A 27,442-nucleotide genomic window follows, 5' to 3' on the forward strand; every position below is an offset into this window, starting at 1 on the left:
TGCCACCCAAGAGTGATGGGAGTGAGTGCAGGACTTATCTTTTTTTATTTGTATTCACTTTTTGTATCACACAGCATTGTTACAATGCTGCCGCCCATCCCATGTGTTCCCTATTAAGGGTTAATAAATATATAGGGGTGTATATAAAAAATACCCCTCTCTGATTGTAATTAATAAGCTGCCTATTCCAGCCATGTTATCGCGAGGACCCCGCCCAGGCAAACCCCAGGATCGCGACCTCCGCCGGGGGAATGGCGGGGACCTGGTAAGTGCCCGGTACCGTGGGGACGTTCTATGCCGCCCACCGGCATTTAGGACCGCCCCAATAAGGACGGCATAGAACGCCCGCCATCCTTAAAGGGTTAAAGATAATAGCAAGTGATGCATGTCCCATTGATATTAAAGGGACATTATTTTTATGTAGTCATATAATGGACAAATATGTATTTGTGAGGGATAAAACATGTAGTTAAATATAAAAATCCATACATCGTTTCCTGAAAATGGTTGGTGCCCTGCCAATCATTGTTACAAACTTGCCCCTTTGCACATGGCAGTCAGGGAGAGTCAGAGAAAGCATACATTAAACAATGTTTCCAGAGCATGCATTACACAATGTTTCTCTTTCTCATCATTTGCAATGTTTGTCCCTGCTTTACCTCATCTGAATTGGATTATCATCAATTTGATAAATCTTTAAATTTAAAGAAAATGTGGCATCTTAAGAAAAGTCCTAACTGCAAATTATAGATAACCTGCAATGTTTTATTTAATTATGTAAATTCCAAAAAAGTGTAAATTCCTCTTTCAATTCAGTCTTCCTTAGTGCCTTGAAGTAGAGTGGCGAGAACAGATCACCGGTTTCACCCCATGTCTCAAAGCATAACTAGAGCTACATATTGTCATATTTCACTGCATTCAATTTTCATTTATTTTCGATCTACAGACATTCAGATTCCAGAATATGTGAATATACTGTAAATCAAACCTGTATATTATTTGTCTATTCAGACCTTCCACTATTTTACAAGAGTCACCGATATTTCTCATGTTGTTTAATTTTTGGAGTTATTAAAATGAAATCTCTTTGTTGCAAGCATTTCAAAGTGCTTTATAATTCTGCATTTTGTTCTTTGAGTCCTTGTTACGGTTGTTTTTTTCTGTCCTGGGGAACGTATATGTGCAGAGGCTGCAAGTAATATTTCACTTCAGATCAAATACATTTTGCAGTTCAAATACATTTGATGAGGCAAATGAAATAAATCTAAAAATGTTCATCGGAAATTGCTAAGATTATTTTCTGTGATACTGCTACCCACTTTCACCTGTAGGTCATAGGTGCCTTGTGACTGATATAAAGCTACCTATCATTATCTTGGCAGCTGAACAATCATTCTTTAAAATGTGTTCCACACTTCACTCTAATCACACTAAACAAGTTTTGACATCACAAAAATCAGTTTAATACCAAAAAGTGTTCACCTGGGCAAACCTTGGAAAAAGCTAGTCATTGAAAAAGGTTATAATTTTTAAACAAATAGTACTTTAATATTGTAAAAGTACTAAAGTATAGTGATGTTGCGAACAGGAAATTTTCCGTTCGCGAACGGCGAATGCTAACTTCTGCAAATGTTCGCGAACGGGCGAACCCGGCGAACCGCCATAGACTTCAATAGGCAGGCGAATTTTAAAACCCACAGGGACTCTTTCTGGCCACAATAGTGATGGGCCCCCACCCACCTGAGCGGTGGGTGGGGGCCCTAAACATGAATAGGGGGGGACCTAATGTCCTCCACCCTAACCCCCAGCCCTGAGTGGTGGGTGGGGGCCCTAAATACAAATTGGGGGGACCTAATGTCCTCCCCCTGGCCCCCACCCCTGAGCAGTGGGTGGGGGCCCTAAATACAAATTGGGTGGGGACCTAATGTCCTCCCCCTGGCCCCCACCCCTGAGCGGTGGGTGGGGGCCCTAAACACAAATTGGGCGGAGGACCTAATGTCCTCCCCCCTGGCCCCCAACCCTGAGCGGTGGGTGGGGGCCTTAAACAAAAGTAAGGGGGGAGGACCTACTGTTCTCCCCCCTGGCCCCCACCCCTGAGCGGTGGGTGGGGGCCCTAAACACAAATTGGGGGGGACCTACTGTTCTCCCCCCTGGCCCCCACCCCTGAGCGGTGGGTGGGGGCCCTAAACACAAATTGGGGGGGACCTAATGTCCTCCCCCATGGCCCCCACCCCTGAGCGATGGGTGGGGGCCCTAAACACAAATTGGGGGGGGACCTAATGTCCTCCCCCTGGCCCCCACCCTTGAGCAGCAAAAAAAAAAAAAACGAGCGAAAAAAAAAATAATCCATCTTCACCCGGCGAGGGCTCCGCGCAGACTGAGCTCTGCAGGGCGGGGGAAGGCTTATAAAGCCTTGCCCCGCTCTGCAATTAGGCTCAGAGCACTCTGATTTGTGGGTTTAAGCCATCCAATCAGAATGCTCTGACAGGTAAATGAAGAGTCTGACAGGTAAGTCTCTACATTTACCTGTCACAGCACTCTGATTGGTTGGTTTTAAATTCACCGATCAGAGTGCTCTGTGTCATTTTACACAGCGTGGGAAAGTTCTGTGGAATTTTCCCACGCTGTGTAATTTGACTCATAACACTCTGATTGGTGGATTAAGTAACCAATCAGAGAGTTATGAGTCAAATTACACAACGTGGGAAAATTCCACAGAACTTTCCCACGCTGTGTAAAATGACACAGAGCACTCTGATTGGTGGATTTCAAACCAACCAATCAGAGTGCTGTGACAGGTAAATGTAGAGACTTACCTGTCAGTCTCTTCATTTACCTGTCAGAGCACTCTGATTGGATGGCTTAAACCCACCAATCAGAGTGCTCTGAGCCTAATTGCAGGGCGGGGCAAGGCTTTATAAGCCGTCCCCCGCCCTGCAGAGCTCAGTCTGCGCGGAGCCCTCCATGGGTGAAGATGGATTTATTTTCTTTGCGCTCCTTTTTTTTTTTTTTTATTGCGTCGGTTATTATGGTTTTTTATTTGCCCTTTTTTGGGGCAAATAAGAGTTTAGAAGAAAGAAAACATTGAATGGTAAGTTTTTTTCTTTTTCTTTACAGGTTCTTAGTTAAAGGTCCCCCCCTCATTATTTTTAGGGTGAGGGGGGTAGGTAGGGGGATACTTTTTTTTGGGGGGGGGAAAGGGGTGACTAGGGGTTTGGGGTCACCTGGGGGGACATTTTTGTAGGGCCCCCACCCGCCGATAAGGGGTGGGGGCCGGGGGGGAGGACAATAGGTCCCCCCATTGGTATTTAGGGCCCCCACCCGCCACTCAGGGGTGGGGGCCAGCGGGGAGGACATTAGGTCCCCCCCAATTTGTGTTTAGGGCCCCCACCCACCGCTCAGGGGTGGGGGTCAGGGGGGAGGACATTAGGTCCTCCCCTTACTTTTGTTTAGGGCCCCCACCCACCGCTCAGGAGTGGGGGCCAGGGGGGAGGACATTAGGTCCCCCCCAATTTGTGTTTAGGGCCCCCACCCACCGCTCAGGTGTGGGGGCCAGGGGGGAGGACATTAGGTCCCCCCAATTTGTGTTTAGGGCCCCCACCCACCGCTCAGGGGTGGGGGCCAGGGGGGAGGACATTAGGTCCTCCCACCCTTACTTTTGTTTAGGGCCCCCACCCACCGCTCAGGGGTGGGGACCAGGGGGGAGGACATTAGGTCCCACCCCAATTTGTGTTTAGGGCCCCCACCCACCGCTCTGGGGTGGGGGCCAGGAGGGAGGACATTAGGTCCTCCCCCCTTACATTTGTTTAGGGCCCCCACCCACCGCTCAGGGATGGGGGCCAGGGGGGAGGACATTAGCCCCCCCCAATTTGTGTTTAGGGCCCCCCCCACCGCTCAGGGGTGGGGGCCAGGGGGGAGGACATTAGGTTTAGGGCCCCCACCCACCGCTCAGGGATGGGGGCCAGGGGGGAGGACATTAGGTCCCCCCCAATTTGTGTTTAGGGCCCCCACCCACCGCTCAGGGGTGGGGGCCAGGGCGGAGGACATTAGGTCCTCCCCCTTACTTTTGTTTAGGGCCCCCACTCACTGCTCAGGGGTGGGGGCCACGGGAGAGGACATTAGGTCCCCCCCCCCCAAACACAGGTTACTGGTTATGGGGGGATAATGTATAATAAACACAGGTTACTGGCTATGGGGGGATAATGTAGAATAAACACAGGTTACTGGCTATGGGGCATAATGTATAATAAACACAGGTTACTGGCTATGGAGGATAATGTATAATAAACAAACAAAAAAAATAATACAAAAAAAAATGAATGCAGCTCCAGAATTAATCTAAATTGTATGCTGTCTAGGAGGTGGGAGGGTCTGGGAGGGAGGGTCTGCTGCTGATTGCCTGGAATGTGTCTGCTGAATGTGAGGTACAGGGTCAAAGTTTACTCAATGATAACGAATAGGGGGCGGACCGAACATCGCATATGTTCGCCATTCGTGGCGAATGCGAACACGCTATGTTCGCCAGGAACTATTCGCCAGCGAACCGTTCGGGACATCACTACTAAAGTACTATTAAAGTATGCTGTAAATTACATAGTTACATAGCTGAAAAAAGACTTGCATCCATCAAGTTCAGCCTTTCTTACATATGTTTTTGCTGTTGATACAAAAATTGTAAATTATACTGTGAAACAGTAATTTAAATTGTACTTTATGTAGATAAGGCAAGTGTTTTAAATGTGAATTTGGAAAAGAGAGTCAGAATACTAAATTAGCAGTTATTGTAGGTTAAATAATTGCATGCAGGATATTTGGAAATACAATAATATTTTACACACATATTATGGGTTCAGGGATTTCTTCAATAAGTATGTTTTGTTTGTTTGTAATTCTTTATTTTTGAGGTGCAGTGAAATAACATGGATATGATACACATTCAAAGGAATAAGTCACATAGAAAATTATCCAACGAACATTACAAAGACACTGCACATATTTCTTGATAAATGAAAGTAATGACAATAGTAAGTCAATGCATAGGGATTGCAAAAGAGGTAAAAATTAGATGAGGACATATGTAGTGGGTGTTTATACAAGCTATAGCGGTTTTGCCCATGCTAGTTAAGCAGAATGAGAGAATGGTAGTACACCCACGAGTCCCCCACTATTAGGAAGCCAGACCCCAAGCAAGCAAGGCATTAGTTGGAGGGAGATAAATCAACAGGTATATATAGGTAGCTTAAAACATAAGAAAAATGAACATGTGGCAGGGAAGCTGGTGCGTTGCCATCAGGATTCTCCTTTTTACATCAACCTATACCCCTCTGGTGTAGACCGCAGCAGAGCTTTGGTATAGTTGTCGCCAGATGTAAGGTCCCATTGTGCACGCTCTGTATATAGCTTCAGAGGTATACGAGTGGGCTAGGTGGCTGTTCCATTCTCTCCTCTGATATAGTAGAGTGGTGTCTGCGTGAGTGGAAGCGTGTTGTGTTGTTGTGCCCGCTATTTGCAACTCTGACACGCGGTCGGTGTCTCCTCTTTGTGCAGACTAGACGCAGGCAACTCCCCTTCCTCTGCTTCACTGTTGAGTCGATCCAGCATGTTCCTCTCTCCACTGCTGGAGTCGGAAGACCCCGTGGCACCCGCCATTTTGCCTGCCATGCAGTATCAGGTATGCGTTGGTGCCGCACGCACTCAGCTTTCAAGGGATCCCCCAAGGTGTGGACCAGGATTACCCCCGCCGGTCCAAAGGGGGGTGGGGCACCTGATGAGTAGACTCTTGGCTCAGGTCGCTCCAGAAAGGAGATCGGCCACCTCTCCCTTCCTCAATGCACACTAGGCAGCAAGATGTTTAGAGCCACCTTGCCACAGCTTGTCACTGGTAGGTGAGTCAAACCCTGGCTAGGGTAGCTTTTGTGTTTCTTTATTTTGTTTTAGAGTCCAGAAGTGACCCCAAGAGTAACGGTTTTGCCCGTAGTGGACCGGAGCTCTCAAGGCACACATCATGCAGGCATGGCAGTTAGGCCCCGCCCCCCTTCAATGAGTAATTTTAATGCAAATAAGGACTTTTTAGATTTATGTAGGTACCATAATTCAATCTCATAATAGGTTCCTGAGCACATGCATGGTAATTTGTATAAGAAGCATTGTCACAGTTATTGCTTGGACATTCTTACTGAACAGCAAGGAGGGTGCAACTCTTCATAGCTGCTGACATGAATGCAAAACATCAAACAAGGAGCAGAAGCCAGATGATAACATATTCTCCATTTGATTTAAGGGACACACCATTTAAAAAAAATCACTGTTTAGTAAATGTACCCCTGATGGGAGCATGCCTGCATTTAATAATGTTTTTTTTTTCATAGTGAATATACATAGTACAGCTTGCAAAAGCTGCAGATCTTTTATCTGAAGCTTTTGCAATCCCACCCCCTCTAACCCAGCCCCGAGTTTCTCTAGCTATCCAATTACAGATTTCCCAAGACAGCTCAGCTTTCCCAAGGCGGGTGCTCTGGACAATCGCCTGCCTCTTGACTTTAGCACCACTGAGCTGAAATGAAAAGCATTTGGATTCATGATCAGCACTTGCCACGCATGCACATCAGTCCTCAATGTTCCCCTCTGAACCCTCTTGGAGAGAGCTGTATGATGTCACAGGAGGTAAAGTATCTGACAGCACTGAGAGAGTCTCAGTGCTGGAAAAAAAAGATAAGTAAAAAAAACAGTGATAGGGATGGGATCTAAAACTAATCTGCAAATAAAACAGTATGATGTTAGAGATACAGCTTTGTATTTCCAATGCTATAATGCTCCTGTAATGTGTGTATTATATTTGTTAAACTGTGATAATAAATCAGACACACCAAGAATACTGAGCTCCTACAAAAGGGGGCCATCCAAATAGAAAAGTGACTTCAGGACCAAAATAGACACTTTTCCTTTCTAAACAGGGACTCTTGGGAGTTATGTCTTGTTATGCTTTGCCACTACTGACATTAACTGGTGGGGTTTTCCTAACCTTTAGTCACGTACATACTGAAGAGGGACAAGACATGCAGTAATGGATCACACTCCTTTGACGCCTCTCAAACAAGGACAACATCTTCAGAATCCATAATTATATATGACAAATGTTCAAGCACACAACTGGTTGATTCAGAGCAGGCTTTATTAGACACAGGGATTTGCAACATTTTGACTCATTAGAAGTCCTTTTCAAATCAACCACTGTGTCTTAATAAAGTCTCCTTTGGATCATCTAGTTGTGTGCCAGACACTTATCATAACCTATAGTCATGATTAAAACAAAAAAAGAGCTTGCTAATAAATTACCAAAATGTATAAAGATTATTTTAAACACTATTCGACAATTAAAATGTATAATTACAGCACGTATATTCATAGTTAACCCTATCTAATTGCAATATTAAAAAGTGCACAAAATAAGTGCCATTATCTAGTTATTGAAAGTTGCATACAAGATGTCAGTACATAACTCCCGGTGTAAGCTTCTATTCCCTTCAGATATTTGTTTCTCTTCTTGGGAATAATTTTCTTGTTCTAGTCTCACTTCACTGCTCCCGGTTGTTTTTTTGTGCAGACTGAACAAACAAATCCTGAAATAAGTACAAAAAGAATTATACAAGATCAGTCAGCCTTTAAATATCTTGGCATTACTTTAAATATATTCCTTTGCAATGCTGTCTATATAATCACATATTAATTTCATTACAATTACATTTGTTGATTTGTTTTTTACACAGAGATTTGACTCACGTTGTAAAAAGTAACACTGAAAGATTAAGATGAGCTATAATAAGTATTATATATTATAATTATATATATGAGTGAATATATATATATATATATATATAATTATAATATATATATATATATATATATTTATTTATTTATTTATTTATTTGTAGTCGGGGACAAGCTGAACAAAACACTGTTGGTTATGGGGTGAGAGTCAGTCATTGTGTGCCTAAACCGACGATCAGGTAGGCCTGAAATAAAGGAGGGCAAAAAGATTTAATCATAACACTTTAATGTTTATATCAGTTACATAACAAATTATTTGAAGGCTTTCCTTAGTTCTCTCTCCAGTTGTGGAATGTACTTGTTGTAAGCTGCTGATTTCCACCTACCTAATTTCTTAATTATGTGAACTGGCACATTTTTGCTGGAAGCGGCAGATGCGACGCCGATCCTGAATGAGTGACCTGTGATGGACAATGGGTTGTATCCTAGTTTAGTGGCCAGGGTCCTCACATAGTACATGAATTTAGCGGTGGTGAGTGGTTTGTCGCGTATTATGAACAGGGGTGCGTAACGCTCTTGCTCTGTGAGAGAGAGGCAAAAAGTATCCAATACTACCACCGGACACCATTTGTTGTGAGTCAGATAATATTGGATCTCTATCAGGTGGCCCAACTGATTTGTCTTGGAACGTATTAGTTGCAGTACAAAATGGTTTCCCTGTTTGTGTAGGTTCATTATTCTGAGGTAACCCGGATTTCAGAATAGTCTTTCTATAGTAAATTTGTTGGGCTGTAGGAACCCATAGAATGCTACATACATGGCAGATTTGATTGTATTGATTGTATGAGGTTCAAATGGGTTGGTGTCTAGTAAGTCTGATAGTGCCTTGAATTTCTATCCATCTATAAGTTGTCTTCTAGTGTTGGGGGGCCATCAGCTCACTGTATACATTTTAGCAAATTTTTCAGGTGGTAGGATGACATGAACGGTCTGTGAGTGGGGAATGAGCTGATTAGGTAGTGTTGTACTCTTGTCAGATACAACTTAATTGTGTGCCAGTTTCAGATGTAAATGGCAGTGGGTGAATAAAACAATCGTGTCAATGGAGAAAGTGAACCTGTTGAAGATTGTCATTGCTCTGTTGTAGGTTTTCTTAGTATTGTCTGACAAGGCGGCTTTTGACAAAGTTTGGCATGTTGCATTAGGTGGATTAGTCCATTAACAGGTCTCGGAAATCTACTCCAGATTAACAAGTCTGCTTTTGCGTGAGAGTAGAGAGAAATAGTGTTATTGTCGTAAGGGGCCTCCGGTAGGAGGTGTAGTAGTTATGATATGAATGAGCTGCCCTGTGGTATTATATGAATTGCAAAGTTGAGAGAGTCGAAAAGTTTGGGGCTGCTCTTGAGCCCAAACGTCAGATGCGTGGCGCAATAGTACTGGCCTTTTCATTTGATGCCTTGTAAATGCCACAGTGACGTTTATATGAGTAGCAACTTGAAAGCATTTGATATATCCATTTTTCCCAGCCAAGCACCGTACCCAGCTTTCAAGATTGCTCCTATGGCATTGTATACTGTGGCATATTATTGTAAGAATTCTTCAGAAGGTATGAGTGAATCTAGGCTTGGAATGAATGAGGAATGAGGTGTGTAGAGGCCAATGATCAAATGTTTTTTAATATTGAACTTGCCAGTCACAATGCCAATTGGTTTGGTTCTCCAATTGGAATAGGGTGGCTGTTTGAAGGGACCTATCATGAAGCCATGGTTTAATTCTGCTGTAAGCAGTCCAGATCTAAGGTGGCTGATTGGAGGTTCTTACATTCTAAGGTCCCCCCGGGGAGTGCCACTAGCCCAGTGTGGAACCCTTCTGTGAACCCCCTGATGAGGAAATTGACCAAGTGCATTTTGAGGATGATTGGGGAGATAGTGAGCTAAATTGGGAATGTTAATTTAGGTGAGTCATTGTTTGGGGAACAGCCTGTTGGGGCACATGGTCTTTGCATGGGCTCTGAAGCAAAGGCAACAGACATGCAACAATCCACATGCCCTAAAGCTGCAGCCTCCTGCATAAAGTTGTTGCATATCTGTGCCTTGCCCAGGAAAACAAATAGGCCTGCCAAGCTTGTCTTTGAGTCTCCTTTCTGACTTGTTGAGTATGAATGTGACCAGGCTGGTAGTAGGAAAGCTGGGTTCACTGGGACAACAATTGGTAGAGTGTGCGCTTGAAACGCATAAGGCACAAGCCGGAGGCTTGAGGCCAGCAAAGTGGCAGCAGAACAGATCTGTGTCAAGTTAGCTACAGTTGGAGCGGATGTTAAATTTGATCAGTGCTGCTGCTGCCTTGGCTAGAAAAAGTCTATGATAATCATAGAAAGAATGGCCTCCGTACTTGTTCCCCAGGTCTACCAATTTATGGAGGTATAAGTCTAGTTCTTCCCTACAATGGAGGGAAGTGGAGCAAATAACATCCCTGTAAAGGCCAAATGCTATCACGAAATCGGGAATGGATAATTTTTTTATTAAGCCTAGGGTCCCTGGCCTTGAGCATCACGGACACATCACCGTAACAGAAAGCCTTATTTTCCACCAAGTCTTGAAATGCAATCAAGAGGGATACTAAATTTACGTCTTTACCTTCTAGAATGTATTTTATTGATAGTCTGGGGCACTAAGTGCGCAAGTGTAATGATGTGTGTGGTGACTAGTGCAGGAGTAGTTGTAGAGCTATTACCCAGGGATCTGGTTGTCGGTGGGAGTGTGGTGGGGGTGGCTGCCTGGGTGATTATGGCAATGTGGGCTTCCAATTTCTCCAGTCTCTCATTAATAATATTAACTGATGTCAGGAGGGATGACATAGTAGCCTGAAGTCCTGCCATGCTTTTGTAGCTGTTCTCTTGTGTGCTAGTTCCTGGGCACGGGGTGTCAAGGTTAGCGTTCAGCAGGTGATATAGTTCTGCTTTAAGTGCCATGGCAGGGTATGGGATGCCTCTTTGCTTAAGTTCGTCCACAATCTTGGGAATGGTCCAAGAATGCATAGATCGCGGGCTTGCTATCTCTGTGTTCTTGGTTGGGGTGCTTGGTCTGGCAGGGCTGGGTAAGGAGATGTCTTCGGCTATGTTCAAATCGTGAGACATTTTGGAACAGGAATTATATGACATTAGTGATAGTTATGGCTTCTATTTCCTGTTGAATACCATCTGGCATGAATGCTTAACGGCACGTGGCCGGTGAACCTGCACTAGTTGTACTTAGTGGGGGTGGAGGCGGCCATTTGGGTGCCAGTTCATAACGTGTGACTTGCTAGCATTTTATTTATTTTTTAACACAATGATGGTGGGCGGAAGTAAGATGTGGGGTGACATGAGAAACATGGTTTAACCACCATACAGAACGAGAAGGCAGTTGCCTCAAAGAGGTATCATCAAGTGACCCATGCGAGGGGGGGGGGGAGTGAAAGTGTCCTGTGACAAATAAATGTAAACTTAGTGGATCTTATACCATATGGTCTTTCAAATATGGTGCGAAGAGGTGCCTGTGAGTAACTGTGAGGTACAAAGGAATTACTTACCTTGTAGCTCGAAAGGTTGTATGTGTCCTATATTCCTACATAGGACTGTCCTTGGTGGGTCAGGATAGTGACGATCAGCCGGGGGTATGGGAGCTTTAGTGACCTATGGAGTTAGGGTAAGTAAATATGTGCCGGCTCCTAGTACCTGTTGAATTATAGTATGGAAAGGTATTACCTGCAGATTGACTGGCTGGTAGTTGCAGAGTGTCAATGTTCTTAAGGTACAGGGTTATGACAGAAGGAGGCCTAAGACAGTGATGAAGGGGAGTAGTGAATACAACAAGTTTTTACATATTTATTTTTCTCAGTGCAGCCCTTAGCTTACCTTGGTCCTAAATATTGGTTTGGTCCTAGAAAAAGGAACAAGCCTAGTCCCGTTTAGTGCTGGACCTAAGTGGAAATATAAATATTGAGGTATAAATAATGTGTGTGAGAATGCTTGGTAACATCACAATATGCCACTATATATTAGGGCCACATACACATGCATGGAGTGAATTGGTCATTTCAACGTCTTGTCGAACGTGCTGGTGTGTGGCCCCATGTACTTGAAATGGAAACCTGGGAAATTCTGACCGGTCATAGTGTGATTGGAAACAGTCAGTGGAAACTAGTAACTTCTACTGCCTGTGCTGAGATCTTAATGTACCAGAACCTCCATTCCTTAATAACCCCTCTATGTCCCTAAACCATAGTTTGTGACTCTATGTATTTAATAAATTCTTTTTTTTTAATTATTCAGGGGGGGGAGGCATTTTTTCTTGGTGCCAGTGTTGTTTAGCCATTGTCAGATCACCATCAGGAATGAGTGCCCTCCATGCGCCTGGTAGATGTAGTTGGCTGTGGGTAAAGGGCTGTAGTTTCCCGGGAGAAGGTACTTCTTCCTTTGGTGGGAACAACGCTGAGGCAGAACGGAACTGGAAGTGGTCACGTAGGATTCTGGATCGGTGTCGGCCCTGAGCCAAGGTTAGTCTGGGTATAAATAGGCCGCGTTACCCCTCCCACAACTCCATGCACCGCCTTAACATACATATATATATATATATATATATATATATATATATAAATAATTATACTAAGTATTACATTATGATATTATAAAACTGATAATATGTTATAGGTTTTTAATTCAATAAAATCCTTGCTAACCTGTATTTTTGTTAAATGGAGATTAGTATTTTTAAATGTAACACCATAAAACATGGGTGTTACAACCTCTGTGATATATAGAAACTAATAATTGAGTGCTTTATAAATAACACAGTTCAATTAAATAGTTTTTTAAATTGTGACCTTACCATGGCTGCTATCAGTTTTCACTTATCCTTCGTCAATAGTGATGTCCCGAACTGTTCACTGGCGGATAGTTCCTGGCGAACATCGCTTGTTCGTGTTCGCAACGGATGGCGAACACATGCGCTGTTCGGTCCGCCCCCTATTCGTAATCATTGAGTAAACTTTGAACCTGCCTGTACCTCACAGTCAGTAGACACATTCCAGCCAATCAGCAGCAGACCCTCCCACCTCCTGGACAACATCCATTTTACATTAATTGTGAAGCTGCATTCTTATCGAGAGTAGGGACAGTGTAGCTGCTGCTGATTCGATAGGGAAATTGATAGCTAGGCTAGTGTATTCAGTGTCCACTACAGTCCTGAAGGACTCATCTGATCTCTGCAGTAAGGATAGCACCCCAAAAAGCCCTTTTTAGGGCTAGAACATCAGTCTGCTTTTTTTTTTCTGTGTAATGTAATTGCAGTTGCCTGCCTGCCAGCCTGTGTGTCAGGCTCACAGCATATACTGTGCCCACTTGCCCAGTGCCACCACTCACTCACTGGTGTCACAACAGCTTGCATTTAAAAAACAAAAAACTTTTTGGACTGTAATATAATAGCAGTCAGTTTCCTTCACTAGTGTGCGTTTCAGGGCCTGCCCAGTGCCACCACTCACTCAATGGTGTCACAATAGCTTGCATTTAACAAAAAAAAACTTTTTGGACTGTAATATAATAGCAGTCAGTTTCCTTCACTAGTGTGCGTTTCAGAGCCTGCCAGGGCACAGTGTCACACCAGTGCCACTCATATCTGTTGTCACAGTAGCTTGTACGCACAGTACCACTAGTCAAAAAAAAATGACAGGCAGAGGCAGGCCACCTCGCAGGGGCCGTCATGGTCGTGGTGCTGTGATTCCCTTCGGCCCTAGAATAATGCCCAGTGTTCAGAGGCCACGTACCCTGAACTTGAAAAGTTCTGAGGACATAGTTGACTGGCTAACACAGGACACCCAATCTTCTACAGCTTCCGCTCGGAACCTTGATGCACCATCCTCCTCCAGCTTAGCTTCGGGCACCTCTCAAGTTACCACTCGCCCGCCTGCCACCACCACCAAAACTAGCACCACAGCCGCTTCACTTGATCTGTCAAAGGAGTTATTTACACATCAGTTGGAAGAAATGAGTGATGCGCAACCATTATTGCCAGAGGATGTAGATAACAGGGATATGTCTCAGTCAGGCAGCATTACACATGTACGGTGTGATGATGATGATGATGCTGTACCTGCTGCTGCTTCCTTTGCTGAGTTGTCAGATACAAGTGAAGCAGTTGATGATGACGATGCGTCCGTGGATGTCACGTGGGTGCCCGCTAGAAGAGAAGAAGAACAGGGGGAAAGTTCAGATGGGGAGACAGAGAGTAGGAGGAGGAGACGAGTTGGAAGCAGGGGAAGGTCGTCGCAAGGAGCTAGTGGCACAGTCAGACAGCATGCATCGGCACCCGGGGTCAGCCACACAGCACGCCAATCAACGCATGCTGTTGCCACCACCAGAATGCCATCATTGCAGAGCTCAGCAGTGTGCCATTTTTTTGTGTGTCTGCCTCTGACAACAGCGATGCCATTTTTCGTGGGAAGTCCAACACCCACCTAGGTACAACTGCTTTGCAAAGGCACATGATCGCACATCACAAACACCTATGGGATCAACACATGAGTACAAGCAGCACACAAACTCAAAGCCGCCATCCTCCTCCTGGTCCAGCATCTTCAGCCACGTTAACCACTGCTGTCCTCCTTGCCCCCTCTCAACCATCCGCCCCTCCGTCTCTCGCCTTGAGCAGTTCCTGCTCATCCTCCCACAGTCAGGTGTCTGTCAAGGACATGTTTGAGCGTAAGAAGCCAATGTCACAAAGTCACCCCCTTGCCCGGCGTCTGACAGCTAGCTTGACTGAACACTTAGCCCGCCAGCTTCTACCATACAAGCTGGTAGAGTCTGAGGCGTTCAAAAATTTTTAGCTATTGGGACACCGCAGTGGAAGGTACCCGGACAAAATTTATTTGCACAAAAGGCAATCCCCAACATGTACTCGATTGTGCAAAAGGAAGTAATGACATGTCTGGCACACAGTGTTGGGGCAAGGGTCCATCTGACCACAGATACCTGGTCTGCAAAGCATGGTCAGGGTAGGTATATCACCTACACTGCGCATTGGGTAAACCTGCTGACGGCTGCCAAGCATGGAATGCGTGGCTCTGCAGAGGAGTTGGTGACACCGCCACGACTTGCAGGCAGGCCTGCTGCCACCTCCTGTACTCCTCCTACTCCATCCTCTTCCACAACCTCCTCGGCTGGGTCCTCTTCTGCTGCTGTGTCTTGCTCCACATCAACAGCACCCCCCCAGCTCCCCAGGTACTGTTCCACATCCCGGATACAGCAGTGTCACGCCGTCTTGGGGTTGACTTGCCTGAAAGCAGAGAGTCACACTGGACCATCACTCCTTGTCCGCCCTGAACGCACAGGTGGATAAGTGGCTGACTCCGCACCAACTGGAGATCAGCAAAGTGGTTTGTGACAACGAAATAAATTTGTTGGCGGCATTGCATTTGGGCAAGTTGACACATGTGCCGTGCATGGCACATGTGTGTAATCTGATCGTACAACGCTTTGTGCATAAGTACCCAGGCTTACAGGACGTCCTTAAGCAGGCCAGGAAGGTGTGTGGCCATTTCAGGCGTTCCTACAGGGCCATGGCGCACTTTTCCGATATCCAGCGGTGAAACAACATGCCAGTGAGGCGCTTGATTTGCGACAGCCCGACGCATTTTAATTCAACACTCCAAATGTTCGACCGCCTGCTCCAACAAGAAAAAGCTGTTAACGAGTATGTGTATGACCGGGGTGCTAGGACAGCCTCTGCGGAGCTGGAAATTTTTTTTGCCACGTTACTGGATGCTCATGCGCAATGCCTGTAGGCTTATGCGTCCTTTTGAGGAGGAGACAAACCTAGTCAGTCGCACCAAAGGCACCATCAGCGACATCATACCATTTGTTTTCTTGTGAGAAATCATCACCACCAGAAACAGCCTTATCAGCATCGCTTGCTGGACCTGCGGCAATGCTGGAAGAGGATTGTGAGGAAGAGGAGTCAGAGGAGGAATGTGGCTTTGAGGAGGAGGTAGAAGGACCAACCACAACAGGCATCCCAGGGTGCTCGTTGTTACCTATCTGGTACCCGTGGTGTTGTACGTGACTGGGGGTAAGAACATACCTTTCAGAGAGATCACTGAGGAAGAGGAACAGGACATGAGTAGCTTGGCATCCAACCTTGTGCAAATGGGGTCTTTCATGCTGTCGTGCCTGTTGAGGGACCCTCTTATAAAAAGGCTGAAGGAGAACGACCTCTACTGGGTGTCCACGCTACTAGACCCTCGGTATAAGCAGAAAGTGCCTGAAATGTTACCGAATTACGGCAAGTCGGAAAGGATGCAGCAGTTCCAAAATCAATTAAAAAGTATGCTTTACACAGCGTATAAGGGTGATGTCAAAGCACAACGGGAATCTAACAGGGGAAGAGGTGAAAGTAAACCTCCTCCTCCCACGACCACGCCGGCAAGGACAGGACGCTTTACAGACGTGTTGTTGATGGAGGACATGCAGAGCTTTTTAAGTCCTACGCATCGCCACAGCCCTTCGGGGTCCACCCTCAGAGAACGACTCGACCGACAGGTAGCAGACTACCTCGCCTTAACTGCAGATATCGACACTCTGAGGAGCGATGAACCCCTTGACTACTGGGTGTGCAAGCTTGACCTGTGGCCTGAGCTATCCCAATTTGCGATAGAACTTCTGGCCTGCCCCGCTTCAAGTGTCCTGTCAGAAAGGACCTTCAGTGCAGCAGGAGGTATTGTCACTGAGAAGAGAAGTCACCTAGGTAAAAAAAAGTCTAGGTTACCTCACCTTTATTAAGATGGATGAGGGATGGATCCCGAAGGGACTGACAGTGGGCGATACATTCGACTAAAAAAGGCCTGATGAGGGGGACTACTTAACACACAACTCCTATCTGGTGGCACATTAGATTGCACGCGCAGTGCCCCGAATTTGAAGTAGGAGGACCGACCCAGCATCTTTTTCCATCTCCCGCTTCCTAAAATCGATGCCTTATATACACGTCCCCTGATAGGGGACGTAACAGGGATTAAACTGATAGGAATAGTACTACTTAACACACCACTCCTATCTGGTGGCACATTAGATTGCACGCGCAGTGCCCCAAATTTGAAGTAGGAGGACCGACCAAGCATCTATGTCCATCTCCCGCTTCCTAAAATCGATGCCTTATATTCACGTCCCCTGATAGGGGACGTAACAGGGATTAAACTGATAAGAATAGTACTACTTAACACACTACTCCTATCTGGTGGCACATTAGATTGCACGCGCAGTGCCCCAAATTTGAAGTAGGAGGACCGACCAAGCATCTTTTTCCATCTCCCGCTGCCTAAAATCAATGCCTTATATACACGTCCCCTGATAGGGGACGTAACAGGGATTAAACTGATAAGAATAGTACTACTTAACACACTACTCCTATCTGGTGGCACATTAGATTCCACGCGCAGTGCCCCAAATTTGAAGTAGGAGGACCGATCAAGCATCTTTTTCCATCTCCCGCTTCCTGGGTGGAGGAAGCGAGACCTTCAATGACATCAGTGAGGACAAGGAATGGGACATGGCTAGCTTGGTATCTTGTGCAAATGGGGAGTTTGCAGTTGTGCAAATGGACTGTTTGCAGTTGTTTGCGGTGCGTTAAATGGGGAGTTTGGTCTGTCACTGTGAATCGGGCGTAACCCTTACACTACCTGACCGATACAACATCATACCTGATGTTTTAAAGCACGTTATTCCAAACAATTTAGGAATGTTAGGTGATTAATGCCCTTTATGGATTAAAACCAGACTCTGCATCAACTATGTAATTTTCCATGGGGGTTTTTCCATGGATCCCCCTCCGGCATGCCACAGTCCAGGTGTTAATCCCCTTGAAACAACTTTTCCATCACTATTGTGGCCAGAAAGAGTCCCTGTGGGGGGCGTGGCCTGACCACGAAGCCGAGCGGTCGCATGTAAGCTAAGCTCCCGCCGACATTAGGCCCCAAAGCACACAAAAGCTAACAAACGAGCAAAAATCACCGCAAAACTCACCCTGGGCACCGGCATGGATAGAAGGGTCCAGCGGAAAATAAACAAGAAGCTGACAGAAACGGGTACGTCTGTGGCAGACATGTTCGCGGCCTCCCGTGCGGCACAGCCGGAGCAGCAAGATGGCGGCCGACACAGCCCTAAGACCCCGTCGGCACCGGTACGACCGGAGTCCCCGCGGAGTCCCAGCTCACCGAAAGGGGACACCTCCCAGATCATCGCTCAACTGCTAGAGGTAAAATCTTTCCTGGCGGGCGAGATCAATAGGACCACGGCAGAAGTAAAAGCCGAGATCGCGGCACTGGGACACCGCACGGCCATCCTGGAGCAGAGGCAGGAGACCACCGTCAGAGCACATAACGAGGTTACCTGCCAGGTAAACTCCCTCACCACGAGGCTGGGAGCTGCTGAAGCCGCGCTGGAGGACCTAGCAAACCGCTCACGCCGAAATAACATTAGGCTGAGAGGCCTACCTGAAGGTGAGGGGGAGGGGAGCCTACAGGACATAGTGCTCGCAATCTTAAAACCCCTTGCACCTAACATCCCCGACCAACTATGGCATCTAGACCGGGTACATAGAGCTCTAGGCGCCAGGAAAATTGACACTAGACAGCCGAGAGATGTCATAATGCGCTTCCAAAACTTTCAAACAAAAGAAGCCGTAATGAAGTGCAGCAGGGAAGGCCCAGTCTCTTATAAGGGGACTAAAATTCTCTTATTCCAGGACCTGGCCCCAGAGACTCTCCAGAGACGCAAGGAATGGCGACCGATCACGGACTTGCTCAGAAACCACAACATAAAATATGCATGGGGACACCCGTTTAAGCTCATGGCCTTCAAAAATGGAAGGCCGAAGATGTTGGCGCCTGATGGGGACGCAACAGCCTTCCTCCACGCACTAGATATACAGGCCCCGCAAAATCTACAATGGCAGACCGCAATCCCGACGGACTTACAGCAGTTACCCAGGGAGTGGTATACAGCCGGAGAATGAGGAAGGCGGCCCTCGGCTCTGACCGCTCTTAATCTTGCGCCCTGCCATTGAGAATTACCCCACATGGACGCGCATCCTTGGAAGGGTGAGGTACACAGAGACTCAATGGACGATCTTTCCCCCCGTCCCCCCCCCCCTGGATCACCCCCTTCTCTCCCCCCTAACGCACCCCGAAATTGTTAGTATTATACGAAAAACACCGTTAAAAAAAAAAAAAAAAAAAAAAAAAAAAAAATGGGACATTACTCTCTCAAGAATGTACTTAAACAGGCAATAAGTCTTCAACGGATGCCAAATGATAGCCTCCTCATTAATTAACAACCTTAAAAATTTAAAAAACAACAAAAAAAAAAAAATAAAAAAGAAAAATGAAAAAATAACAAAAACAAACAAAAATAACAAAAATAATCTAGGGAACAAGCGAAAATATATTGAAAGTTGGTCATGGAGAAAGATGGAACCATTCAAGATCCTGCCCACATCCACGAACTCACTTTCTGCAACAAAACTACCGAACTGAGATAGAATACCCAGACAAATGGCAGAGGCGATCCACAGCTTTATTGTTAAAGACAGCAGACCTACCGGACACTTGATCCCAGCCGAGTTGGGGTGGGGAGTGGGGGGTATGGGGGGGACGGGGGGAATTGTGATCGAAGACAGGGCTTGCATACACTTGTGAGCTGAGAGGCTCACTGCCCCTCTTCCAGACACAAGGAGTCTCTAGAGTGTTTGAGATGCCCCGAAAAAACATTGCCCAGACATATCAGAGGCGGAAAGCGGAAAGTCCACAAGAGCAACTCACGGACCAGCGGGCAAGTCTGCCAGGGTGACGAGACAGCCCAGCAGCCACGCTCATGCATGTATCACAGGGCCTATAGGCCAAATTGGTACCAGTTCGGGACCTTGCTTCGGTGCTATGGACCCAGTTTCTTTCTATGGGCCAGCAGCACCGATGCAGACGCCCCACACGAGTCTGGCAAAGGATAAGACCAGACGGTTTATCTCTTTACTTTGTTTATTTTACGTTACTTGTATTTGTATTTGTATTTGCTTTTGTAAATATGTGCGCAGCAATTTAAATAACCTCTCTCTCTCCCTCCCCCCCCTCTCCCCCCTCATGGTGACCGGAGCGTCTCAGGCTAAGAGGTCAAGGCAACTAGAAGTTGAGACACCCCAAAGACACGGCTGGAAGGCAACACCCGTAAGTCAGCTCGCATACACGCAACCCACCCACCAACATGACTACACGAATTAACTCCCTAAACGTTAAAGGGTTGAACGCCCCTAAAAAACGCAGACTCCTTTACAGGGAACTTAAACGACTAGGCCCAGATATAGCCTTCTTACAAGAAACTCACCTCCCAAAATCTATAGGGTTTTCACTCAAAGATCACATTTACAACACGGGTTATGAGGCTAGAGCACACTCCAAACGCAACGGTGTTGCGATACTGATACACAAACGCTGCCCACTACGGGTCACGGGAGTCAATCTAGATTCAGACGGGAGATACATAATACTATCCGGGACATTGTATGCACACACCATACACCTGATAAATATATACGCACCTAACGAACCAACCAAAGAATTCTGGGACCAAATGTCTGACAAGTTACGAGCCCTACAGCACGGCATGATTATCATGGGAGGAGACTTTAATGCTGCTCCGTGCCCAGCTACAGATAGGGGGACCATAAGGGGCCTACCACGCTCACACGGTAGAGGGAGACAAGATAGACTGGTACACGACTTCATAAACTCATCAGGTCTGATAGATGCGTGGAGAGCCCAACACCCAGGGGAGGTTGACTATACTTTCTACTCAACGCCCCACGACTCTTACTCCCGAATAGACTTTTTTCTAGTTAATGGCCAAACCATCCAAAGAACCACCAAGACATCAATAGGATCTATAACCTGGTCTGACCATGCAGACATTTCCATAGAACTGGGCAGTCTGTGCGCGGGAACCCAATGGAACTGGAAACTAAACACCTCCCTTCTACAGGACCCAGATATCAAAGAGACGGTTCGCAAAGAAATAGTAGAATATTTCCAGTTAAACACCACTCATGACCTGACCCCGGCAACCATATGGGCCGCTCATAAATCGGTCATCAGAGGTGTCATAATTAGAGAGGCGACCAGAAAAAAGTTAAGAAAAACGACGCGCTTAAAATCCTTATTACACGACCTCCACACCCAAGAACAGAGACACAAAACCAACCCCTCCCCCGAAGGACTCACTGCCCTACAAATTACAAGGCGCCACATCAGGGAAACCCTACTAGATGACGTAGCTAAAGCAATGACCTGGTCCAAGAGAAATTTCTATGAACAAGCCAACAAGATGCACACGCTCTTAGCGCGCACTCTCCGCCCGAGGCCAAAACAAAATCATATCACGGCAATTAGAGACCGCAAAGGTCAGACAAAGACGGCACCCACAGACATAGCTCAAATATTCACAGAATTCTATAAAACTTTATACAACCACACACCCACAGACGCAGACAAGACCCCGCATATGCAAGACGAGATTAGGCAATTTCTACATAAACTAAACCTTCCGAAACTGACCCCTGCACTCACGGAAACCCTAGGGGACGAATTTACAGCAGACGAAATTGACAGAGCCATCACGAGACTTAAAGGACATAAAGCCCCGGGCCCAGACGGCTATGAGGGCAGCTATTACAAGACGTATAGGGAGGAACTAATACCCCACCTGCTAGAATGGTTTAATCACCTGATGCGGGGCGGACGTCCCGACCCAGATATGTCAACAGCCCACATAGTATTAATTCCTAAACCGGGAAAAGACACGTCATACCCGGAACATTACAGACCCATATCATTGATCAACCACGACGTAAAACTATTAGCTAAGATACTGGCAGACAGACTGGCCCCACACATACATAGATTAGTACATCCCGACCAAGTAGGATTCATCCCCGACCGCCAACTGTTCGAAAATACCAGACGTAACATCAACCTTATATGGACACAGACGACTGCACAAACTCCTACGCTCGTTCTCTCTCTTGACGCCGAAAAGGCGTTCGATAGAGTTAACTGGGTATATCTGTTTGAACTTCTACGACATCTCCAATTCCCAGATACATATATACAAACGATCCAAGCCATGTACACCGACGTCAAGGCACTCATAAGGATCCCTGGCGCCAAGACATCCCCTATCACCCTGCATAACGGCACACGCCAAGGCTGCCCATTATCCCCCCTCCTATTCGTACTCACGTTAGAACCCTTGCTACAAGCAATCAGAACGAACAAGGCCATAGAGGGAATAACTGTGGGCGACCAAACGTATAAAGTTTCGGGATATGCGGACGACGTCCTCCTCACCCTTACGAACCCAAAATCCTCGATGACGGCTCTAGACAGGGACCTAGCAGAATATGGAGCCCTCTCGGGATATAAAGTCAACTTGTCGAAATCCACTGCCCTCCCAATAGCCATGACGGCAAACGACACGATGCACATTAGGAATCACCACCACATACCCATAACACACACCGCGATTAAATATTTAGGGATACATTTGACGGCTGATCCCCGAAAGCTGTACGGAGCTAACTACACCCCCCTCATCAAGACTTTGGACGCGGACCTTGACAAATGGACAGATAAGCCCATATCCTGGATAGGGAGAGTGCACACAATCAAAATGAATATACTCCCCAGGCTCCTCTTCCTCTTCCAAGCCCTCCCCATCCCCATCACCAAAAAAGACCTGGCCCCCTTACAGAGAGCTATCGGAGACTTTATATGGCAGCGCAAACGGCACAGAGTGGCCCGCAACGTCTTATACAGACCCAAAGATGGAGGGGGGTTAGGGTTACCCCATCTGTACAACTATTACCTAGCAGCACAATTGACACAAGTGGCCTTGTGGCATTCAACGCCGGGAACCCGCAGATGGGCTGACCTTGAAGCTGGCTTCACAGGAGCCGACTTGCCCCAATTCTACATATGGGTACCCAGAGAACATAGGGCGATTCTACGCACAGGCTGCCCAGCCATACTAAACTCCCTACGGGTATGGGACTCCACGGCCATAAAATTCAAACTAACCTCGGCCCCTTCCCCAATGATGCCCCTGCTACGAAATAGAGCGTTCTTACCGGGTATGAGGGCCCAAGATTTTAAAAACATAGAGGAGGCAGGGATACAGAGGGCGCTACATTTATATGAAGGGAACCAATTAGTGACGTTCGACAGGTTGACAGAAAGGACCAGGCTGGGCCCCCCAGACTTCTTCAGATACTTGCAAATAAGAGATTTCGCACAACATAAATTAGCAAAAACGGCAGCAACTACCACACTCACAGGCTTCGAGCGAATGTGCCTCAAAGAAAACCCCCCAAAGGGGTTGATATCCAACCTATACGCGCACTTATGCACAAACAGCTCAGATTGGGGTAGCCTCCCCTACACCACACAGTGGGAAACGGACTTAAATGAGACCCTAGAGGGTACAGATTGGAGGGAGATCTGGGAAGTGAACAAATCTATCTCGATATGCGTCACCCAACAAGAGCAGGCCTACAAGACCATGCTGAGGTGGTATACAACCCCAACAAAACTGTATCGCATGGGGAAAACCCCAGACGACCTGTGCTGGAGAGGGTGCGGCCATAAGGGGACCTACATCCATATGTGGTGGGAATGCCCTAAAGCACAGGCCTTCTGGCGAGATGTAGGGACCCTAATACAACAAGTATTCCACAGGCACATAACTATAGATCCATGGGTATTTTTACTTTCGAGAACTCTAGACGATTGGCCTAGGAAGCACCAAAAACTGCTCCATAAAATCACTTTAGCGGCCAGACTTACCATGGCACAGGCATGGCTTAAACCAGAAATCCCCCAGGTGACTGCAGTAATTCCTAAAATAAAGGACATACGGGTCATGGACGACCTCACAGCACGAGTGAGGGGTAACATAAAAACATACGAAAAAACCTGGGAGATGTGGATGGCGGGTGACTGGGGTTCATGAGCAGACCACACTAAGACCACTCCACTGATACACGGCCTTACACCGCTACCACACTTGACTGGTAATAAGTGAATCTCCTCCTGTACGGCGCTCCGACGCTCACCATGGGGATCCCCCCCCCTCCCCCTCCCCCTCCCCCAGACTACCCACCCCCCCCTCGGTTACTTCATACCTGAGATGATGAGGGACTACAGACTAAGTCCACTCATCAGCAGAAGCGAGAGGACTTACTCATTGAGCATCCGGCCAACGAGCAGTGTTTGATGTTCCAGAGGTGGATACCCCACGCTCAGAACTCAGGTCTGGGCTACGTGGCTCGTACCTCCGGGCTGGATAATACATGGTGTAACCGATTATACTTAGATACCTATATAGCGTGCACCTCTAATATGTTCTTTCCTTCTTTTTGTTGTTAGCCCTTTATGTTTATTATCGTTTCTCATTGTACGATTTCTATGTACAATGTATATAATGTATAATTGTGACACCAATTGGCTAACACTAACAACTCAGGAAAATATACCTAAACCGCGGATGCGGCATGTTCCAGTGTTAACTGTACCAATACCATTGTCAACAAAGGAACTTGTATTGTAACTGATGATGTGTTATACGCAGAAATACCAATGTCACTTCAAAAATAAAGAATTTGAAAAAAAAAAAAAAAGAGTCCCTGTGGGTTTTCAAATTCGCCTGCACATTGAAGTCTATGGCGGTTCGCCTGTTCGCGAACATTTGCGGAAGTTCACGTTCGCCATTCGCGAACCGAAAATTTTATGTTCGCGACATCACTATTCGTAAAGACCTGTGATAAATGCACCAATCGACAAAGCAGCAGACTGCACATGCATAGTCTTCATTCTATCTATCAAACACACACGTAAATGGGACAAAACTGATATTGTACAACTAAAGCAGAGCATTCTGAATGCCTTATTGACAGTTCTGAGGGCTTGACCTAGAGCTGCAGTTGTGATGGTAGTCCCTTTAATATATATTTAAGTACATTTTCAGTGAAATAGATTATGCTATGATGTTATTAATTAAGTGTTCAATTGGTATAATGGCAAAGACATATGGCATAGTGAAATGCTACAGAGAATAAAGTGAAAGAATAAGTGTTTAAATGATAAATATTTCATTTTTCCCTTTTTAATAGCTCTTGCCAGAAGGATCGATTGTGCATAAGATGACTTTATATTTAAGATTCTCTGACAAGTTGTAAAAAAAAATCCAATACTTGCAAATGCATAATGCTCTACATTCCTGTTTTGAAATGATGAGTTTTTCCAAGAGTTCTATTAAAAGTTTGATGCTTGACTTGTGAAAATATATAAATCCATTCCTGGGTGCAAATCATAAACTAGTAGACTGGATTTTCTTTGCATGCAGTCTTGCTTATGCAAAATTACGCATGAGGCAAAACTGAATAAGAGGTTACTGCTGCAAGTATACAAGATGTTAAATTATAATTGCATGCCATGTTTGACATTTCATTGCCGCAGGTATTAAATACAATTCTATGAATAAGCACACTCTGAATTGTAAACATGAGAACAGGATTTCAGTCCTGAATTTAAAACATGTGATCCAACCTGGTAATTAAGTGTCTAGTTCAGACAATCATTTTTTTTCTTTTTTTTTTTTGACAGATCATATTTTTTAATTATTTTTGAATATCCTATGTAGTTTTTAATGCATGTCTGAAAATAAATGTATGATGCTTCTACTGTGATGTTTTTTTCACTGAGTTTTTTTTTTCATGTTGGATACATAGAATTGATCCTCTGATCGTTTCAACGTCAAACAACAAAGAAGATATGTGTATCCATGTCAGACCATGTGTTTTGATGGCTGAAAAGTGAACAGTCCCAGTGGTTATTTTAACAGTAAGCATTTTCTCAATATCCTTTAATTCACAACAGGAAACTTTTGTTTAATGCAGGAAAGTACATGCCTGATTTTATGACTCTAATAAATCCAGTCCAGGCTGCTTTGCTCCTTTTGAAACTAGCAGTGTCTACAATGTAAAGTTTTTAGTTTTTTAGCTAGTTGACAAAGACATCTAAATTGTATTGTGTGAGAAAAGGAGAGAGTGTGAAGCACATTCCTTCTTAGTCATCGAAAGCCTGTTTTTTTTTTTTTTTTTAGATAATTTAGATGATTAGCTGCATCAGGTATTTTGGAAGAGATATATCCTAACAATTAACCCTCAAATGACAATACCTCAGAGTGCAGCAAAGCTAATGTTTAATAAAAAAGATGTTAGAGAAAATATAACAAATATTAATAAACATATTTTAGCTAAACAATTGTAATACTACCTCTTTTGCAGTGCTAATCAAACATTTCCCACGTTTGCAGTTAGAACAATAAATGTAGTCCAGGCACTCAGGATCACTTATGCACAGTTTTATTGGAAAATCAGGAAAAACATACAAGGTTTCAATCTCAAAAGACCTCAGTTAAGATCGAAACCTTGTGTGTTTCTCCTGATTTTCCAATAAACCTGCTGCATAAGTGATCCTGAGTGCCTATACTACATTTATTGTGGGGTTAGCAAGCCCCAGGTCTGAATGCACCAGGAGCAGAGAAGAGTGTATATTCCTAATTTTGTTTGTTCATGATTGTAGTTAAAACATATCAAAGGTTATCAAAGCAATTTAATCTAAAAACAAGTATAAAAAATATAAAGAAATTAAACAGTTTTACACTTAACATCCCAGGTCTTAGATTCAATTAAGATAAATGTTTCTTTCTGCACTGGATAGATTAAATCCATGTCCTGGATAAAAAATATAGGCCTAGAGCACACACTTGCAGCGTGAGAAAATTAGCTCAGCTGTCAGAAGAGTCCAGTGCTGCTTTTCCCAAAGAACTCCAAAACCATTTGCCAAAACCTTCACAAAACAGTTTACACAATTACCATAGTGACATGTCCCTCCTTCCAGCCTATAACCTGTCCATCAACATGCCTGCTGACTCTGAACTGTTTCAACTATTTTCTTTAACCCTTTCAGTGCTTAAAATAGCATTTATTCAGGGAATATTTGTTAATTGGTGAACCAATAACACAGGGAGTTATGGGTGTAAAAGCACAAATATTGTGTTAACCCCTTAAGGACGGCAGGCGTGCTATGCCGTCCTTGGGGAATGGCTCTAAACGTCGGGGGGCGGCATAGCACGTCCCCGCCGTCCTATTCACTTACCCGGTTGCCGGCGATCCCATGCCGGCGATCGCAGTGGGGGGACTCATAGCCGTCCACAGCAGTGCCAGCAGGGAGAGTGCCTGGAATGCCTGGTACTCCCTCTACTGCCTGTAAAATGTAAAATATAAAGTTAAAACACAGTTTAAAATGAAATATATACTTAGATAATATATATATATATATATATATATATATATATATGATCTAATTATATAAATACACATATACAAACATACACATACACTGTCTAAGTGTATTTTAATATATATATATATATATATATATATATATATATATTTATATATATAATAAAATAACTAAATATGTAAATAAAATAAAAACAATAATAAAAAATATATATGTTTAACTTTGTTCTATTTTAAAA

At 45.1% G+C, this 27,442-nt stretch overlaps 1 long non-coding RNA gene across 1 annotated transcript; it reads right to left on the bottom strand.

Moving 5' to 3' along the window:
- Positions 1–7,582: 7,582 nt before the first annotated feature.
- LOC134585594 (uncharacterized) lies at positions 7,583–27,151 on the bottom strand. The gene is made up of 3 exons (XR_010086534.1): positions 27,058–27,151; positions 11,663–11,727; positions 7,583–7,619 (listed from the first exon to the last, which is right to left on the bottom strand). It is a non-coding gene; the product is annotated as an uncharacterized LOC134585594 (long non-coding RNA).
- Between the last annotated feature and the right edge of the window lie 291 nt (positions 27,152–27,442).

Source organism: Pelobates fuscus, chromosome 2 (assembly GCF_036172605.1).
Source record: "Pelobates fuscus isolate aPelFus1 chromosome 2, aPelFus1.pri, whole genome shotgun sequence".
NCBI classification, from domain to species: Eukaryota; Metazoa; Chordata; class Amphibia; order Anura; family Pelobatidae; genus Pelobates; species Pelobates fuscus.